The sequence below is a fragment of the Lepidochelys olivacea genome, assembly GCF_965140295.1.
Source record: "Lepidochelys olivacea isolate rLepOli2 genome assembly, chromosome: 6".
In the NCBI taxonomy this organism is placed as follows: domain Eukaryota; kingdom Metazoa; phylum Chordata; order Testudines; family Cheloniidae; genus Lepidochelys; species Lepidochelys olivacea.
The window spans coordinates 81,576,523-81,583,390 of NC_140416.1; the positions used below are offsets into that span (position 1 = coordinate 81,576,523).

General features: G+C 38.0%; 1 protein-coding gene across 7 annotated transcripts in view; it reads left to right on the forward strand.

The window, feature by feature from the left end:
- Nucleotides 1-864, forward strand: part of NPAS3 (neuronal PAS domain protein 3) — a gene marked incomplete at its 5' end in the record, with an annotated part of 847,295 nt that extends 846,431 nt beyond the window's left edge. For all 7 annotated transcript variants that reach the window (XM_084632755.1, XM_084632756.1, XM_084632754.1 and 4 more), the window contains one exon: nt 1-864. This exon is cut by the window's left edge and continues 3,115 nt beyond it.
- Between the last annotated feature and the right edge of the window lie 6,004 nt (nt 865-6,868).

Consider the following 6,868-nt stretch of genomic DNA (forward strand, 5'->3'; position numbering starts at 1 on the left):
CACACAATGCACTGAAGAGTAATGCTCAGATATATTAAACAAATTGATGCCATATAGCCTCAGTTGTTAACATTCCCAGAGTCCCTTGTGCTCTACTTGTAAGCAGAGGGTGCATTTCTTTGGTTTTCTCCCAGGCGTGCTGATGGAGTAATATATAGAGCAATTACCAGTGAGATAGAAAATTCTTTGAAAAGTCAACCGACATTGGTAAAAAGGGAAACTGAGTTTAGGATTGTCATATATATTTGCTTATGTGTACAATGCTAATATATTCACTCAGCTGTCCTTTGAATTTTTGATCACTCACTGTGTTGAGTCAATTCCTGCTTTGAATCTGAGGAGTAGGTCCAAGCCCACAGTGGAATAATAGTGAAAAGGATGCCACAAATTTTAATAATGAGCATTTAAAGGTTATATGTGAAGGATTTAAGTGGGTCTAAAAAGCCAAGAAAACTGATTGGGAAATTTAAAGTTTAATTTTGGAAGCTCTACTCTAGCTGTTGAACTATCAAAGGAGTGCACCTATCGGCTACAAAGAACAGCTAGACAGCTGTTGTTGTTTTATTTTATTTTTATAAATGTTTCTGTGTTGTGTCAGAATGATTTCTGGTGATTTAAACTAACAGATAATCACAGCTGCTGTCTAAATCCATAGTGTTTAAAATTACAAAATGAAAAAAAACTTCATTACCTGTGAAGACTGTGTCTGTGTTTTTAACTATTTCTTGTACAAATATATGAAATCTTTTATGAGGAGACTGGTGCCAAGTAGCTGAATAATGGGGAAAGGGATTCTGTTCGTATAAATCTTAGCAGTGTTACCAACTCTACAATACAAAAAAAAATTAAAATGTTAAAAAGTGACAGCTATGGTACATTTATTTTGTGTTAAGCTAACCGAATCTAACTTCTTGAGTGCCTGGCTTATTTGAAACATTTTTTTTCATTGATCATTGATAATGCTGCAAATCAGAAATGTACATACTTCATTTACAACAGGGTTCTTTTTATACTTTTGTAGATTCTCATACATGTCATACATGGTTGTCTTTATGTAACTTAATTTTTTTCATCCCGCAGGTGCCATTTTCATAATAAACTTCTCTTGGATTTGTTACTATCTGGCATCATTTCTTTTACATATAACCATCCTGACTAATGAATGCTGGTAGTATTTGTTTGAGCAGGTACCTTTTTAATTGTTTTGTTTTAAAAAAAAAAAAAGCCACAGCTAGATTTTATTATCGCTTGTGAACTGAAGAAAAGAAGCTGTCGAGATGCAGGTTAAAAATGCTAATCCAAATACTACATCAATTTGCCACCATCCTAAATTCTCAGCTACCCCAATTCATTGTCATACTGAGCATTGTTACGCACATTATCAAAGCTGTATAATGGACCTGTAACATTAACCACTATGGAAGGTGTGCATTTTGTCTTGATTAATGCACACTGGAAGAGGGCTGCTTACATACATTAATCGCTTAAAATGCACTTTATATTTTCATTTATGATCCTCTACAATGTTATAACCAAACTCTTCAGTCACCTTCGTTCTATGTAGGCTGTTGATTTTTCTGAATATGTATTTTCTTCCTCCAGATTGGCAAAATGTAAGTTGTTGGTATTTTATGTGTTTATTGGCCAAACTGTCTGCCTTGCAAACTGAGGGCAGAAGAGTTTGCCGATGCCAAAAACCCACAAGGCTCTAGACCTTGTCTTCATGACTGAAGTACAAAAATCAAATTGGACTCCAGTTTTGATTACACCAGAAATCCATACACAGTGGTTGACCTTAAAAAGTAAACAATTATCAAGAAATTCCTCTGCACAGCATCTGAAAAACTCTGCTTATTTCCTGTTACCTGCACATAGGGGGAAACTGTGTCTTAGGAGATAGTATTGGTAAGCATTGACTCTGTAATGGCAACTTGTATATGAGGTGTGGAGACTTGCATATAGTGGGTTGAAAGAAGAAGCAGACAGAATGGAACAGCTATTTTCACCCTTACCCCTCCTAATGTGAAATTCTATGAATCGGGCAATTTCAGTGATTGGATTTCTTTATGCTGCCTACCTGAGCTGTGACAAACTTTACATACTTTGTGCTGATTCCACTCATTCAGGGAAAAAAACCCTGTGTAGCTGATTCTGTGATCTCTGCTCAGATAAAAGAGCACATTTGAGAGTACACAATGGGGTGACAGGGCAGTGGTTATGATATCCATACATGAGTGTAGGCCACTCTCTATAATGTTGGGTGCCTGAATCTTTCTTCCCCTTTGGGTTCCACCTAACAAAGTTAAATATTTGACATATCATTCTAATAACACTCGTCCAGTTTCAGAATACCTCACTCGCCCTGAGTAATACATGACTCCACAGATAGTGCCATTGTTTTCAATGCAACTACTTCCAGAGTAAGATACTATTCAATGGAAGTAAGCGTGTGAATCTGATCATTAGATTTATATATTTTTTTTTAAATTCTATGCACCGTTATAGTTCAGTGAGCCTGCCTGATGATTTAACAGCATACGGTCTGGGTCCCTGAATTTCCAAGCAATTGAGGACTCTTGCTTCCCAGGCTACCAGAGACTGAGTTTGATATGTCTCCAGTTTGCAGGAGGTAGAAAGGAGCAGAGGTCAGCAGGCTGCTTTCACATTTCAGTTGGCATTGCTTCTTGTTTATGAGGTAACTAGGGGCAAAGAAGCCAAAAAAGAGAAAGAGGGAATTTAAAACGAGCTAGAAAGAATGCCCAGAATAAAGGGGAAATGGAAGAATAACAGATCCATTCCAAATTAGTTTTAACCAATATTAGCTAAAGCCGCTAATCCCCTGAGAGGTTTTCTGAACTATAAAAATACCCAATGCATCCGATGAAGTGAGCTGTAGCACACGAAAGCTTATGCTCAAATACATTTGTTAGTCTCTACGGTGCCACAAGTACTCCTGTTCTTTTTTTAAAAATACGCAATGTTATTGTCTAAGCGTTGGTTGAGAGATACAATAACAGCCAAAGTGAGCAAAGTAATGATGAGATGCCAGTGTATTATGTGAAAGAAAATGGTGGCAAGCCAAACTTAAATAAGGATATTCTTTCACTGATATACAGTGGAGTATGGATTTTGTGAATTGTTACTTATAAGATTATGAACTTAAAGAAATGAAAACCAACTGAAATATTTGCTTTGATTTTTAAAATTTTCAGACAATAATGTATTTTTTAGAAAGAAAGTTGACCAAATCCATCCCTCCTGCCCCCCCACCCTCCCCCTCCAAGCAAGAATTTGCACCTGAATAATGATGTCTGGAAAGCAAAAGCAGAGCCTATGGAAGGAAATCTTAATTCTCAGTGCACTGGTCAGGCATGGCCGTAGTTTACTATCGCCGAAGACCCAGATGAAGTGGTTGCAGGGGAGAATAGGGCTGTGTTGAAACACGGTAACTTTGAAAAATTAAACTAGGGGAAAATCTTTAGGAAGATTTAAATTTCAACAGAACACATTGCTACTATTGCAAGGTGGTCATGTCAATGCTGTGACTGTGATGCACTACAGCTGACAGCTAACTTAGCAATACTTCTCCCGGGAAGTTGCATTCGCTGTATCATGTCACTGCTTTGAGAGCAATTTGCATAGTGTTTTTCTTAACACTGACTTTATTTTATTTTTTTTTAATTTGGGTGCCGGAGCAAGGATTGATTGTCAGCTATCCTAAGCTAATTAACTGTCACCCATACAGAAATCTTCCTGTTTGCACAGGAAAAGTATGAATAAGTGGGATGTCAAAGGAAACAGAAATTTTCAGGTAAGATCTGAACCTTTTACAAGACATGTGCCCACAACTGGAAAATTTTGTTGGATACATAATATTCTCAAAGCCAACATAGGGAAGAGGGGAAGAGGGTATGTGGCAAGGGTGAGAAGTGAGGTTCACTATACGTGCCTATTGAGCATTGTGTATAAAGTCCCAATTTGAGCATTGTGTATAAAGTGTAATGTATGAGTACAGATATTGTACTGTATTTGAAAACTCTTCCAAGTTACCAAATGCTAATTCAGATCCAATTTCCATTAAACATAGCTAATAACATGTAACATATTGTTTAACCCAAGAGGAACTTCCTGTCGCTTTCTGAAAATCAGGGTGTTTTTTTCTCCAAATTAATTTTATTCAGTTCCCCAAAGGTCAGCCCAAGAGATGGGGGAGGATGGATGAAAAATTTTAATTTGAATAGACAAAGTGAAGTGGTTTGTAAAATTAAAACTCAAGGTAGTTCAGACCCAGATACCATGGCACACACTTCACCAAATTTCTGCAGGGAACGGAGGTTAAGTAAATGGTTCTGATTTTTGGCCTGCTCTGGTAGTAACACTGGAGGAGTTAATGGCTCAGGAGTTTGGTTTTGAGCCATACAAAATGAGGTGCGTGGTTACAATTTTGCCTCCATTGGTAGAGGGTGAAAGTCATTTCCATGTAGGAGCCATTTAGTGGCCCGCATGAAATGAGTTAATTGTTTCAGCCCATTTCCTAGAAAACTTGAAACCTTCTCACAAAAAGCATGATAACATTCAGTACCTTTAACAGGCTGAGAATGGAATAGCAAAAGGACTTGACCATTAGACCAGGGTACAAGCATATTTTCAAGTCCGTGTTAGGACGTTTGCACTGCTCTGTATATAGAAGACTTTGTCTAATTTCCTTTCACCAGCACTATACACAAGGAAAGTATTAACATTATCTTTCCTATTATACGTTTTCTTGAGGAAAAATACTCCTATCTTGTTTACAGTTAAAAAAAAAGAGTCTAATATTTACTTGCAAAAGGGAGGGAAGTAGTTTTTCCCTTGTTCTAAAGTTGTTCATAGATTTATAGAGGAAATGACATGAACAGGATGTATTAACAATGTGACCCCAGTAGAAGGAACATTCCCTTTGTGGATTATTGATTTAAGAGTTTGTGTGTGTTCTCTGAATAATCACAATGGGTCAAATCTTAGTCTTGTTGAAATCAATGAGAGCTTGACAATTGACTTTAATGGGTCCACAGATTCGGTCCAAAGTTTGAAGACAATATTCATAAGGAAACAACACAAGGATAATTTTAGGTATCAGGACGCAAATCATAAATAAACATTTCCTTAAGTATACTTGCTGTATAGTCTGTGAATCAAATCCTCTTTACCCTACTGATACTCTCCTCCGTGGTCTAACCAGCCACACATTGACTGCGCATCCCTGTTTATTTAATTGAAAAAGGGGCATTGACAAAAGCGTGATCCATCATTAGTGAGGAATTACACTTTGCTAGGGTTATAAGGACTCAAGCTATTGTTATAACCAGTGAGTGGGTATGACACAGAAGCACAGTTAGAAGCAGGGAGACAAACGCTTTTTGCTTTTGCTGTGTAGATATACCCTTTCTTCCCTTTCTGTGGTTTGGGGAGTGTAGCTGCCCTATGGATACTCCCCTCCTTCCCCAGCTCTTTGGTTGGTAAAGTGAGTACTTACTAGGAAGGCAGAGGAATCTGAAGTCAGGTAAGGCTCAGGAACCATTAAGACCTTGATGCAGTACTGAGAGCTAAATTTTTGGTTTTAGATACTTTGTTTCAGAATACTTTAGACTACGAAGTTCACCTCCCAACAAATCAGGGTCAAAGGTTTAAAGTCTGAATTTTGCAGACCATGCGATATCACGTGCCTCTCATCCATTGTGTACATCAGACCAACACTGAGGTGCAGGGTACTCTGCCACTTTTCATAGTTACAGCCCTTCCCACCCGGTTATGCTATGTACATGAGAAAACCTGGTACGCTGTAGGCTGCCCAATTTCTCATTTGTTTCCATTCATTATTGTAAACATTTGGGACCCTTTCCCCTCTTTGTTACCCTCCTGTACCTTTGCTGAATTTCTACTCTTCTTCCTCGAACACAGTGCCCACAGATGCAGTGTTGGTCTTTTGTGTTCTCTTTTGATTTTGTCCCCGTCACTGTAGTAATACATTCTCAAACTCTTCTATGTATTTTCCTAGCTGCAACAAGGTCTGGAGCCTCATAATTTGAGATTTCTGAGCATTCTTCACTCTAGATCTTTTTCCTGATTGGCATCTCTTGAAATTTTTGACCTGTCATAGCATAATTCATTTTAATCCATGTTTAGCATTTCTCGCCTCTTTACTTTATATTTGTCCATATTAAATTGCATAAATTACTTGTAAGCCTCATGCCTCTATTTTCCCCCGGCCTCTTTTGAGCCAAGTCTTCTTTTAATATTGCCAGTTTCATGATACTGTATCTGCAAATGTGCACCCCTGAGTGCATATTACTTCCTCCTATGTGATCTATAACCATTATTACCACTCTCTGGCCTCTGTTACCAAGCCAATTTTATATCCAATTGAGTATTTCACCATCAGTACCGTATTTGCTAACCTGATAAATTAATCTGTTATGTGGTACTGTATTGAGAGCCTTTTCAAGTCCAAGTAAATTATGGCTACTTCTTCACCCCTGTCCACTCTCATTGTCACTTCCTCAAAGCAATGAATCAAGTTTGTTAAGCATGACCTCCCTATTGTAGATCCATCCTTACTATCTCTAACCAATCTATAGTAAATCAGGACACAGAAAGACTCTCAAAGGGGGCCTGCTACATAAATATATCCTGAGGGTGCTTCATGTGAAGATGAGCCATGGGAATCACACACACAGCTGAAGCTAACAGCACTTGTTCTGATAACTCACTGATAACTTGCTCGCTGTTATATCCCCTCACTGAGATGGCAGCCTGAGCTCCTTTGGAGAAAAAAAAATCTTTTCTCTGTATTTGTCTAGTATACTCCCTATTAGGGTAGCAAATATGA